Source organism: Pelophylax lessonae, assembly GCF_965119305.1.
Source record: "Pelophylax lessonae genome assembly, chromosome: 5".
Taxonomy (NCBI): Eukaryota; Metazoa; Chordata; class Amphibia; order Anura; family Ranidae; genus Pelophylax; species Pelophylax lessonae.
Genome location: NC_138772.1, coordinates 401,863,619 through 401,878,590, shown reverse-complemented (window position 1 = coordinate 401,878,590; position 14,972 = coordinate 401,863,619).

The following is a 14,972-nucleotide window of genomic DNA, read 5'->3' as shown; positions in this document are numbered from 1 at the left end:
TGTTACCTCTTCATCCTCCTCCTCCTCCTCCTCATCCTGTGCCACATCCTCTTCCATCATCGCCCGAATTGATTTTTCAAGGAGAAATAGAAGTGGGATAGTTAAGCTGAGAACGGCGTCATTGCCACTGGCCATGTTGGTGGAGTACTCAAAACAGCGCAACAAGGCACACAGGTCTCGCATGGAGGCCCAGTTATTGGTGGTGAAGTGGTGCTGTTCCGCAGAGCGACTCACGCGTGCGTGCTGCAGCTGAAACTCCACTATGGCCTGCTGCTGCTCGCACAGTCTTTCCAGCATGTGCAAGGTGGAGTTCACCTTGTGGGCACGTCACATATGAGGCGGTGAGCGGGAAGGCCGAAGTTACGCTGCAGCGCTGCCAGGCGAGCAGCAGCAGGGTGAGAACGCCGAAAGTGCGCACAAACGGCCCGCACTTTCTGCAGCAGCTCTGACATATCGGGGTAGTTTTTAAGGAACCTCTGCACCACCAAATTCAGCACATGCGCCAGGCAAAGGATGTGCGTCAAACCGGCTAGGCCCAGAGCTGCTATGAGATTTCGCCCGTTATCGCACACCACTAGGCCGGGCTTGAGGCTCGCTGGCAGCAACCACTCATTTGTCTGCTGTTCCATGCTCCTCCACAACTCCTGCGCGGTGTGTGGTTTGTCCCCCAAACAGGCAAGTTGTAAAACTGCCTGCTGTCGTTTACCCCTGGCCGTGCTGAAGTTGGTGGTGAAGGTGTTACGCTGTCCGGATGAGGAGGCGGTAGAGGATGAGGAAGCGGAGTAGGAGGAGTTAGGAACAGGAGGCAAACTGAAGCGCCCTGCAATCCTCGGTGGTGGAAGGACATGCGCCAAATTGCTATCCGCCTCAGGCCCATCCGCCACTGCATTTACCCAGTGTGCCGTTAGGGAGATATAACGCCCCTGACCGTGCTTACTGGTCCACGTATCGGTAGTTAGGTGGACCTTGGCACAGATGGCGTTGCGCAGTGCACACCTGATTTTTTCCCCCACTTGGTTGTGCAGGGAAGGGATGGCTTGCCTGGAAAAGTAGTGGTGGCTGGGCACGACGTACTGTGGGACAGCCACCGACATAAGGTTTTTAAAACTGTGCGTCTCCACCAGACGGAATGACAGCATTTCAAAGGCCAATAATTTTGAAATGCTGGCATTCAGGGCCAGGGATCGCGGGTGGGTAGGGGGGTACTTCCTCTTCCTCTCAAGTGTTTGGGAGATGGAAAGCTGAACGCTTCCACGGGACATTGTGGAGATGGTTGTTGGTGACCCAGGTGGTGGTGTTGCTGACAGATCGTCTGTTTGCGGGGTGGCAGGTGCCGGTATCACTACAGATGTGGCTGGAGCGGCCGAGACTGCAGCAGAAGAGGAAGCAGGATGAGCCAGAGACGTTTCCTGGTTTTGAAGGTGTGTACTCCACTGCAGCTCGTGCTTTGCACTTAGATGCCTGATCATGCAGGTTGTGCTCAGGTTGAGAAGGTTTATGCCTCGCTTCAAGCTCTGATTGCACAGGGTGCAAACCACTCGTGTCCTGTCATCAGCACATTTTCTAAAGAACTTCCACGCTAGAGAACTCCTTTGAGCTGACTTTGGTGCGCTCGTTCCCTTGCTGCGTTGGGCAGTAGCGGGCGTAGTGTCTAGGGCACGGCCGCTCCGCTTCTGCACCCTGCTCCCTCTTCTGCTGTGCTGGTGGCTCTGTGCGACCACCGCCTCTTCCTCCAAACTACTCAGGTCACCTGCATGACGTTCATTCCATGTGGGGTCGAGGACCTCATCGTCCTCCACATCATCTTTCACCCAGTCTTCACCCCTGCCCTCCTTGTCGGTCTCCACAATGCTGAACGCCGCAGCAGTTGGCACCTGCGTTTCGTCATCATCGGAGACGTGCTGTGATGATCCTTGCATGTACTCATCTTGAGAAATAAGTGGTTGGGCATCGCTGCACTCAATCTCTTCCACTTCTGGGGCAGGGCTAGGTGGATGGCCCTGGGAAACCCTGCTGACAGAGTCATCAAAAAGAAGAAGAGACTGCTGTATGGCTTGGGGCTCAGACTGCTTGCCTGATTTGCAAGGGGGTGAGGTGAAAGACGGTTGGACATCGGCTGCAGGTGCCAACTGTGACCTTTCTGCAGTAGACTGGGTGGGAGACAATGTGAAGGAACTGGAGGCACTGTCAGCAGCAAACCAATCTACTATCGCCTCCACTTGTTCTGGCCTCATCACTTCTAGGGGCGTATGATGCCCTACCAAATACTGATGCAGGTTCTGTCGCCTACTCACACTTGAGGAAGGTGTTTCACTTGTGCGTGTAGCTGGCACAGATCGACCACGTCCTCTCCTTGCAACAGGAGCTCTACCAGCAGCACCACGACCCAGGCCACGGCCCTTATTTGACGGTCTCCTCATATTTCTGTAATTTAAGATCTTGCCCTAGAAAGGTTTTTATTGAATAGCGGAATAGGAAATATGATCCAAAAAAGTGTATGTATCTCGCACGTACAAAACCACACTAGGCCCCAAATACTATTGTTTCTACCCCTAAAAGGATGGATGAGGAGTAGGAGGAGTATGGAACAGACAGCACCCTCAAATCTTCAGAAGTATGAGATGAACCTCAAAAACTTGGAAAGGTGGATCTCACACGTACCGACACAGACTATCCCGCAATTCAATTGATCCTCAAAGGTTTTTATTGAATAGCGGAATAGGAAATATGATCAAAAAAAGTGTATGTATCTCGCACGTACACCACCACACTAGGCCCCAATTACTATTGTTTGTACCCCTAAAAGGATGGTTGAGCAGTAGGAGGAGGAGTATGGAACAGGCAGCACCCTCAAATCTTCAGAAGTATGAGATGAACCCCAAAAACTTGGAAAGGTGGATCTCACACGTACCGACACAGACTATCACGCAATTTAATTGATCCCCAAAGGTTTTAATTGAATAGCGGAATAGAAAATATGATCAAAAAGAAAGTGTATGTATCTCACACGTACACCACCACACTAGGCCCCAATTAATATTGTTTGTACCCCTAAAAGGATGGTTGAGGAGTAGGAGGAGGAGTATGGAACAGGCAGCACCCTCAAATCTTCAGAAGTATGAGATGAACCCCAAAAACTTGGAAAGGTGGATCTCACACGTACCGACACAGACTATCACGCAATTTAATTGATCCCCAAAGGATTTAATTGAATAGCGGAATAGAAAATATGATCAAAAAGAAAGTGTATGTATCTCACACGTACACCACCACTCTAGGCCCCAATTACTATTGTTTGTACCCCTAAAAGGATGGTGGAGCAGTAGGAGGAGGAGTATGGAACAGGCAGCACCCTCAAATCTTCAGAAGTATGAGATGAACCCCAAAAACTTGGAAAGGTGGATCTCACACGTACCGACACAGACTATCACGCAATTTAATTGATCCCCAAAGGATTTAATTGAATAGCGGAATAGAAAATATGATCAAAAAGAAAGTGTATGTATCTCACACGTACACCACCACACTAGGCCCCAATTATTATTGTTTGTACCCCTAAAAGGATGGTTGAGCAGTAGGAGGAGGAGTATGGAACAGGCAGCACCCTGAAATCTTCAGAAGTATGAGATGAACCCCAAAAACTTGGAAAGGTGGATCTCACACGTACCGACACAGACTATCACGCAATTTAATTGATCCCCAAAGGATTTAATTGAATAGCGGAATAGAAAATATGATCAAAAAGAAAGTGTATGTATCTCACACGTACACCACCACACTAGGCCCCAATTACTATTGTTTGTACCCCTAAAAGGATGGTTGAGCAGTAGGAGGAGGAGTATGGAACAGGCAGCACCCTCAAATCTTCAGAAGTATGAGATGAACCCCAAAAACTTGGAAAGGTGGATCTCACACGTACCGACACAGACTATCACGCAATTTAATTGATCCCCAAAGGTTTTAATTGAATAGCGGAATAGAAAATATGATCAAAAAGAAAGTGTATGTATCTCACACGTACACCACCACACTAGGCCCCAATTACTATTGTTTGTACCCCTAAAAGGATGGTTGAGCAGTAGGAGGAGGAGTATGGAACAGGCAGCACCCTCAAATCTTCAGAAGTATGAGATGAACCCCAAAAACTTGGAAAGGTGGATCTCACACGTACCGACACAGACTATCACGCAATTTAATTGATCCCCAAAGGTTTTAATTGAATAGCGGAATAGAAAATATGATCAAAAAGAAAGTGTATGTATCTCACACGTACACCACCACACTAGGCCCCAATTACTATTGTTTGTACCCCTAAAAGGATGGTTGAGGAGTAGGAGGAGGAGTATGGAACAGGCAGCACCCTCAAATCTTCAGAAGTATGAAATGAACCCCAAAAACTTGGAAAGGTGGATCTCACACGTACCGACACAGACTATCACGCAATTTAATTGATCCCCAAAGGTTTTAATTGAATAGCGGAATAGAAAATATGATCAAAAAGAAAGTGTATGTATCTCACACGTACACCACCACACTAGGCCCCAATTACTATTGTTTGTACCCCTAAAAGGATGGTTGAGGAGTAGGAGGAGGAGTATGGAACAGGCAGCACCCTCAAATCTTCAGAAGTATGAGATGAACCCCAAAAACTTGTGAAGGTGGATCTCACACGTACCGACACAGACTATCACGCAATTTAATTGATCCCCAAAGGTTTTAATTGAATAGCGGAATAGAAAATATGATCAAAAAGAAAGTGTATGTATCTCACACGTACACCACCACACTAGGCCCCAATTACTATTGTTTGCACCCCTAAAAGGATGGTTGAGGAGTAGGAGGAGGAGTATGGAACAGGCAGCACCCTCAAATCTTCAGAAGTATGAGATGAACCCCAAAAACTTGGAAAGGTGGATCTCACACGTACCGACACAGACTATCACGCAATTTAATTGATCCCCAAAGGTTTTAATTGAATAGCGGAATAGAAAATATGATCAAAAAGAAAGTGTATGTATCTCACACGTACACCACCACACTAGGCCCCAATTACTATTGTTTGTACCCCTAAAAGGATGGTTGAGGAGTAGGAGGAGGAGTATGGAACAGGCAGCACCCTCAAATCTTCAGAAGTATGAGATGAACCCCAAAAACTTGGAAAGGTGGATCTCACACGTACCGACACAGACTATCACGCAATTTAATTGATCCCCAAAGGTTTTAATTGAATAGCGGAATAGAAAATATGATCAAAAAGAAAGTGTATGTATCTCACACGTACACCACCACACTAGGCCCCAATTACTATTGTTTGTACCCCTAAAAGGATGGTTGAGCAGTAGGAGGAGGAGTATGGAACAGGCAGCACCCTCAAATCTTCAGAAGTATGAGATGAACCCCAAAAACTTGGAAAGGTGGATCTCACACGTACCGACACAGACTATCACGCAATTTAATTGATCCCCAAAGGATTTAATTGAATAGCGGAATAGAAAATATGATCAAAAAGAAAGTGTATGTATCTCACACGTACACCACCACACTAGGCCCCAATTACTATTGTTTGTACCCCTAAAAGGATGGTTGAGCAGTAGGAGGAGGAGTATGGAACAGGCAGCACCCTCAAATCTTCAGAAGTATGAGATGAACCCCAAAAACTTGGAAAGGTGGATCTCACACGTACCGACACAGACTATCACGCAATTTAATTGATCCCCAAAGGATTTAATTGAATAGCGGAATAGAAAATATGATCAAAAAGAAAGTGTATGTATCTCACACGTACACCACCACACTAGGCCCCAATTACTATTGTTTGTACCCCTAAAAGGATGGTTGAGCAGTAAGGAGGAGGAGTATGGAACAGGCAGCACCCTCAAATCTTCAGAAGTATGAGATGAACCCCAAAAACTTGGAAAGGTGGATCTCACACGTACCGACACAGACTATCACGCAATTTAATTGATCCCCAAAGGTTTTAATTGAATAGCGGAATAGAAAATATGATCAAAAAGAAAGTGTATGTATCTCACACGTACACCACCACACTAGGCCCCAATTACTATTGTTTGTACCCCTAAAAGGATGGTTGAGCAGTAGGAGGAGGAGTATGGAACAGGCAGCACCCTCAAATCTTCAGAAGTATGAGATGAACCCCAAAAACTTGGAAAGGTGGATCTCACACGTACCGACACAGACTATCACGCAATTTAATTGATCCCCAAAGGTTTTAATTGAATAGCGGAATAGAAAATATGATCAAAAAGAAAGTGTATGTATCTCACACGTACACCACCACACTAGGCCCCAATTACTATTGTTTGTACCCCTAAAAGGATGGTTGAGGAGTAGGAGGAGGAGTATGGAACAGGCAGCACCCTCAAATCTTCAGAAGTATGAGATGAACCCCAAAAACTTGGAAAGGTGGATCTCACACGTACCGACACAGACTATCACGCAATTTAATTGATCCCCAAAGGTTTTAATTGAATAGCGGAATAGAAAATATGATCAAAAAGAAAGTGTATGTATCTCACACGTACACCACCACACTAGGCCCCAATTACTATTGTTTGTACCCCTAAAAGGATGGTTGAGGAGTAGGAGGAGGAGTATGGAACAGGCAGCACCCTCAAATCTTCAGAAGTATGAGATGAACCCCAAAAACTTGTGAAGGTGGATCTCACACGTACCGACACAGACTATCACGCAATTTAATTGATCCCCAAAGGTTTTAATTGAATAGCGGAATAGAAAATATGATCAAAAAGAAAGTGTATGTATCTCACACGTACACCACCACACTAGGCCCCAATTACTATTGTTTGCACCCCTAAAAGGATGGTTGAGGAGTAGGAGGAGGAGTATGGAACAGGCAGCACCCTCAAATCTTCAGAAGTATGAGATGAACCCCAAAAACTTGGAAAGGTGGATCTCACACGTACCGACACAGACTATCACGCAATTTAATTGATCCCCAAAGGTTTTAATTGAATAGCGGAATAGAAAATATGATCAAAAAGAAAGTGTATGTATCTCACACGTACACCACCACACTAGGCCCCAATTACTATTGTTTGTACCCCTAAAAGGATGGTTGAGGAGTAGGAGTATGGAACAGGCAGCACCCTCAAATCTTCAGAAGTATGAGATGAACCCCAAAAACTTGGAAAGGTGGATCTCACACGTACCGACACAGACTATCACGCAATTTAATTGATCCCCAAAGGTTTTAATTGAATAGCGGAATAGAAAATATGATCAAAAAGAAAGTGTATGTATCTCACACGTACACCACCACACTAGGCCCCAATTACTATTGTTTGTACCCCTAAAAGGATGGTTGAGCAGTAGGAGGAGGAGTATGGAACAGGCAGCACCCTCAAATCTTCAGAAGTATGAGATTGTGTTCACTGCACCCCACAAAGATTGTGTTCACTGCACCCCACAAAGATTGTGTTCACTGCACCCTAAAAGGATTTTGTTCACTGCACCCTAAAAGGATTTTGTTCACTGCACCCCAAAAAGATTGTGTTCACTGTACCCCCCAAAGATTGTGTTCACTGCACCCCACAAAGATTCTGTTCCCTGTACCCCACAAAGATTGTGTTCACTGCAATCCACAAAGGATTTTGTTCACTGCACCCCAAAAAGATTGTGTTCACTGCACCCCAAAAAGGATGTTGTTCACTGCACCCCAAAAAGGATTTTGTTCACTGCACCCCAAAAAGATTGTGTTCACTGCACCCCACAAAGGATTTTGTTCACTGCACCCCAAAAAGATTGTGTTCACTGTACCCCCCAAAGATTGTGTTCACTGCACCCCACAAAGGATTTTGTTCACTGCACCCCAAAAAGATTGTGTTCACTGTACCCCCCAAAGATTGTGTTCACTGCACCCCACAAAGATTCTGTTCACTGTACCCCACAAAGATTGTGTTCACTGCACCCCACAAAGGATTTTGTTCACTGCACCCCAAAAAGATTGTGTTCACTGCACCCCAAAAAGGATGTTGTTCACTGCACCCCAAAAAGGATTTTGTTCACTGCACCCCAAAAAGATTGTGTTCACTGCACCCCACAAAGATTGTGTTCACTGCACCCCACAAAGGATTTTGTTCACTGCACCCCAAAAAGATTTTGTTCACTGTACTCCCCAAAGATTGTGTTCACTGCACCCCACAAAGGATTTTGTTCACTGCACCCCAAAAAGATTGTGTTCACTGTACCCCCCAAAGATTGTGTTCACTGCACCCCACAAAGATTCTGTTCACTGTACCCCACAAAGATTGTGTTCACTGCACCCCACAAAGGATTTTGTTCACTGCACCCCAAAAAGATTGTGTTCACTGCACCCCAAAAAGGATGTTGTTCACTGCATCCCAAAAAGGATTTTGTTCACTGCACCCCAAAAAGATTGTGTTCACTGCACCCCACAAAGATTGTGTTCACTGCACCCCACAAAGGATTTTGTTCACTGCACCCCAAAAAGATTGTGTTCACTGCACCCCAAAAAGGATTTTGTTCACTGCACCCCAAAAAGGATGTTGTTCACTGCACCCCAAAAAGGATTTTGTTCACTCCACCCCAAAAAGATTGTGTTCACTGCACCCCACAAAGATTGTGTTCACTGCACCCCAAAAAGGATTTTGTTCACTGCACCCCAAAAAGATTGTGTTCACTGCACCCCACAAAGATTGTGTTCACTGCACCCCAAAAAGGATGTTGTTCACTGCACCCCAAAAAGATTGTGTTCACTGCACCCCACAAAGATTGTGTTCACTGCACCCCACAAAGGATTTTGTTCACTGCACCCCAAAAAGATTGTGTTCACTGCACCCCAAAAAGGATGTTGTTCACTGCACCCCAAAAAGGATTTTGTTCACTGCACCCCAAAAAGATTTTGTTCACTGCACCCCAAAAAGGACGTTGTTCACTGCACCCCAAAAAGATTGTGTTCACTGCAGCCCAAAAAGATTGTGTTCACTGCAGCTCACACACAGAAAAATGGATGTGGATCACTGACATCTCCTATCCCACACCACACAGCAATATCGATTGTAGTTTGTAGAACACAGTTTCCCTAAAATTCAGCAGCAGCCTCTCCCTAACAGGATTGAGAAGAGATCGTAGATCGGGACTAAGTGCAGACCCCACACAGCAATATCGATTGTAGTTTGTAGAACACTCTGACCCTAAAATTCAGCAGCAGCCTCTCCCTAACAGGATTGAGAAGAGATCGTAGATCAGGATTGAGTGCAGACCCCACCCCCCACACAGCAATATCGATTGTAGTTTGTAGAAGACACTGACCCTATAATTCAGCAGACTCTATCCCTAAAATGCCTACAACTCGCCCTGCCTAAACACTCCGACCTGTCCCTCAATTCTATCCGGACACAAATGTTTTTTTCCTGCCTGTCTTTCCCTAATCAGCAGCCAGCACGTTGATGTGTGCTCTGTCCCTGATCTAAGCAGCAGAATGAAGACGCTGCGGCTGCCTGGAACTTATAAAGACTTGGTCACATGCTTCAGACGGCCAATCACAGCTACTGAGACATTTGCAGGCATGGCTGGGATGGCTTAAGGCACACCAGTTAAACGATTGTTGATTGGCTGTTGAAAGCCCGCCATGAAAAGAGCGCCAAAGCATGCAAAACCCGGAAATAAAACGACCGAACACGGATTTTTACCCGAACATACAGTAAAGTGTCCGTGTCCGTGTTCGGGTACAAAAAATCCAATTATTCGGTACGAACACGAATAATACAGTCCGTGTTCGCTCAACACTATTTACAATCACTTGAAGTAATCTGACTCTCTCTGAGGGATGCTGAGGAGCACCCAATACTGCAAATATAGCACTGCACCTTAATGTGGAATATTGGGTCAATATTGAAAATGGGCAAACAGGCAGGAATTTGAAGGCAGAAGAGACATGCTTTGTCTCTTCTCCATTAAAATTACTCACCTGCCTGTCCGCCCTTGTACTGTGAGCTGCGTGCACTCAGCTTACTGTACAAATTGACAATGCTGAATCTGACTAAACTCCCACACATGCATGGGAGTGATGTCACCACCGCCCAGCCAATGAAAGTGGCCAGAGATGGAGGCCCAAAAACAGGACGCCCAAAGAGGTCAGTGACCGGGCGAGGAGCTCAGGGACGCTGCATCACTGGAGCCGAGGTGAGTATAGTTCCGCTTTAAGACCTGGGGGCATCCAAGCAATGTAGGCATACCAAATTTAAACAAAAGGCAGCTGCTATGGGTGAATCTGTGCAAAAGCTTCATTATTTCTACAGAACAGTGCACCAGTTTTTTGAAGAGCTACAGATACTTTCTAGTACATATACTTTATTATGTTTTATTAGTATTTTATGTAACATGTCTTCTATTTTGGCAACTTTTTGTTCTTTTTTTAGTGCATTAACCTGTAAGGTAAAATTGTTGTAAATGGTCCAACCCACACAATTTTCAAATACTCCAAAAGAAAACTAAATGAGTACTTCAAGATGTTAGCACACATATTGTTTTTTTTCTCAGTCAGAGCAAAAAATGGCAATCTCTTTTTGCCTATTGATACCTGAACATTCAGTGGTTCTTTAAGATACACATATAGTTACACTGTTGTGCTGTTGTCTTTACAATATAAAAAATGTAATAATTTCCACTGCATATAGCTGTACCATGTTTCTTTTGCCTTCAATAAAAACCGTTTAAAAAGAAAAGAAAAAAATGTAATAATTATAATTTTATGTGAAAAGAGTGGAATAAATTGCGCTCAACACTTAACACAACCAAAAAGTGCTTGTGTGCATAAATATGTGAATAAATGATTATAAATAAATAAATATATACAAAATCCTAAATGTGAAAGGTCCTTGGTAAATAAATATCAACAGTCTTTAAAGTGCCCAGTGCAATACAGAACTCTCAGCAATGACTGAAAATCACTCCAACTTCAAGTGAGGGACCTCCACCTTAAGAAACTTTTCTCCACCCAGTGCTCGGGGTAAATACTTCTTACCAAAGCTGATGGACCCCTTAATTACAGGGGGTCTAAAACAGCGTAGATGGTCCACAAATGCCTCCAAGCTATCCTTCAGGTCCCTTGATATAAGACTCAGCTCGCATAAGGAACTCCAAGTATTTCAGGATATTTTTGTGGGGAGAAAGATAAGGAAACTCCGATAGTGTAGTATGTTCTGGTAATTAGGGTTTATTAATGAAATTGCACTTACTCAAAACATTAGAATCAAACGCCTTCATGCAGTAAATGCAGCATGGGTTCGGTGTACGGGACGCTCCTAAGCTTCTGCGTATCACCAACCCGAAACTCCACGGTCTCACGTTCCCGACGCACGTTTCGTCAGACGCGCTGACGTCATCAGTTGATCCCCTGATGACGTCAGCGCGTCTGACGAAACGTGCGTCGGGAACGTGAGACCGTGGAGTTTCGGGTTGGTGATACGCAGAAGCTTAGGAGCGTCCCGTACACCGAACCCATGCTGCATTTACTGCATGAAGGCGTTTGATTCTAATGTTTTGAGTAAGTGCAATTTCATTAATAAACCCTAATTACCAGAACATACTACACTATCGGAGTTTCCTTATCTTTCTCCCCACAAAAATATCCTGAAATACTTGGAGTTCCTTATGCGAGCTGAGTCTTATATCAAGGGACCTGAAGGATAGCTTGGAGGCATTTGTGGACCATCTACGCTGTTTTAGACCCCCTGTAATTAAGGGGTCCATCAGCTTTGGTAAGAAGTATTTACCCCGAGCACTGGGTGGAGAAAAGTTTCTTAAGGTGGAGGTCCCTCACTTGAAGTTGGAGTGATTTTCAGTCATTGCTGAGAGTTCTGTATTGCACTGGGCACTTTAAAGACTGTTGATATTTATTTACCAAGGACCTTTCACATTTAGGATTTTGTATATATTTATTTATTTATAATCATTTATTCACATATTTATGCACACAAGCACTTTTTGGTTGTGTTAAGTGTTGAGCGCAATTTATTCCACTCTTTTCACATTTATGCGTTTTATACGTTTTTATTGCAGCTTGCACTATGGAAGCAATTCCTCTTATATAAATTTAATTAATTTATGACAATTTGATTGATTAATTTAGTATCGAATATCACCAATTTTGCGCAGTTTCTTTTGGGCCACCAAAATTCTTTTCATTTAATTATAATTTTAATTCAGTAAATTATTTAGTTTAAGTGAATTAAAATAAAGGGAAACTATAATGGTGCTAGGTCAATTTTTTTGTTTTACTTTTTACATGAAAAGATTTTTACCTACAGGGTGCACCCATGGCACACACTTCATAAAATATTATCTGTTTTGTAATAAAAAAGCATTTGAAAGATGTTAGAGGGAATATGAAAGTACACTTTCAGTTTGAGCTATTGAACTCGATAAACCACAGTTTTTTGTTTGAGTAGCTAAGGAGAGCTTATACAATATGTGAAAAAGAACTTGAAACTCATAGTAGTTGAGGTTGAATAAAGACAATAGTCCATCCAGTTCAACCTGTGTAGGTGTGTGTGGCTGTAATCATTACACATACCCCTGAAAGTTTCGATACTTGAGATGTACGTCCAAGAGTCTTATAAAAATACTCATACTCCCTGCAGTTACTACCATTTGTGGTACAGAATTTTGAAGTCTTGTAGTCCTTACTGTAAAGAACCCCCTGCATAGCCTTAGGTTAAAATGCTTCTCCTTTAATCACAGTGTATGGCCTCATGTCCTCATGCATTCCTTGCGACTGAAATTTTTTTTCTATGTTGAGATCACTGTTGAGGTATTTGTAGATCGCTATCATTTCCCCTCTTAGGCGTCTCCTCTCCAGGGAGAATAAATCAAGCGCTTGTAAGCGCTCTTCATAATTAAGGTCCTCCAATCCCCTAATTAGTTTAGTTGCCCTTCTTTGGACTCTCTCCAGCTCCAACACATCCCTCCTGAGGACTGGTGACCAGAACTGGACAGAATACTCCAGATGCGGTCAGACCAGTGTTTTATAAAGTGGTAGGATTATAGATTTATCTATGGAATACATTCCCTTCCTTATGCATGCTAATATTCTGCCAGCTTTGGCAGCTGCAGCTTGACATTGCATGTTATTGCTAAGTCTATCTTCTACTAAAACTCCCAGATCTTTCTCCATTTTTGATTCCCCCAGAGTTTCCGCCCCTAAAGTGCATTGTGCTTTTATGTTTTTAGTCCCCAAGTGCAATACCTTACACTTCTCCACATTAAACCTCATTTGCCATGTAGTAGCCCACTCTGTTATTTTGCTCAGGTCATTCTGTAAAATTTGTGCCTCACGATGTTAAGTTATTGCCCTGCTTAATTTTGTGTCATCTGCAAAAACTGAGATCGAGCTAATGATCCCGTCCTCAATGCTATTTATGAATAAACTCCATTTGCTTGGTGCATATAAAATGCTTATATGCAACATTTTCATAGTTACTTAATTAGTCAGGTTGAAAAAGGACACAAGTCCATCTAGTTCAACCATTAAAAGAGAAAAAAAATCATATAATCCCATATACACAATCCTATACCCGCAGTTGATCCATAGGAAGGCAAAAAACCACAGCAAAGCATGATCCAATTTGCTACAGCAGGGGAAAAAATGTCTTCCTGATCTCTGAGAAGATATCGGATATTCCCTGGATCAACCTATAAATGTTAGTACCCAGTTATATTATGTACATTTAGAAAATAATCTAGGCCTTTTTTAAAGCAATCTACTGAGCTGGCCAGAACCAGCCCTTGATGGAGTCTATTCCACATTTTCACAGCTCTTTCTGTAAAAAAACCTTTCTGTATTTGGAGATGAAATCTCTTTTCCTCTAGACATAAAGAGTGCCCGTTGTCCTCTGTAATGACCTTAAAGTGAATAACTCAACACCAAATTCACTAAATGGAAAACTTATAAATTTGTACATGTTGATCATATCCCCCTTAATCTCCTATTTTCATGATAAAATACATTCAGTTCCTCTAACCTATCATCATAGCTGAGTTCCTCCATGCCTTCTATCAGTTAGGTTGACATTATCTGACCTTTCTCCAGTTCCCCAATGTCCTTTTCGAGTACTGGTGTCCAAAACCGAACTGCATATTGCATATGAGGTCTCACTAATGATCTGTACAGGGGCAAAATTATATCTTTTTCTCTGGAGACCATACCTCCCTTAATACAAGAAGGGACTTTGCTTGCTTTGGAAACCAGAGCTTGGCATTGAATGCTATTATTAAGCTTATGATCTATCAAACCCCCAGATCCTTCTCGACCATTCATTCCCCCAGTTGTATTCCCCCTAGTATATATGATGCATGAATATTCTTAGCCCCCAAGTGCATAACTTTACATTTATCCACATTAAACCTCATTTGCCACCTAGTTGCCCAATTAGGCAGTGCATTGAGGTCAGCTTGTAAGTTGGAGATATCCTGTAAAGACATTATTCCACTGCATAGCTTGGTGTCATCTGAAAAGACTGAAATTGTAATTTTAGTCCCAGACCCTATATAATTTATTAGGATATTTAAAGTAAGGGTCCCAACACTGAGCTTTGGGATACACCACTGACAATGTTAGACCATTCAGGGTATGAATCATTACTCGCTACTTTTTGAATTCGGGCTTTTATCCAATTTTCTATCCATTTACAAACTGATCGCTCCAAGCCTGTAGACTTTACCTTACACATTAATATGGGGAACTTCATATTTAATTTAAAAAATACACTTTTTTTTAGGTTGAATATGTATTTTATTCACCATTTTCAAAACCAGAACAAGGAACAATGGCTCTATGAACACAAGGGTATGACATCATACATAGCTGTAAAAACAGAAACATAAAGAAAATAATGTCAAAAGTCATCCAGGGGTATATAGGGGTCCCTGAATGCTATGGTGTATGATAATGCCACTCTGATGCCACAACA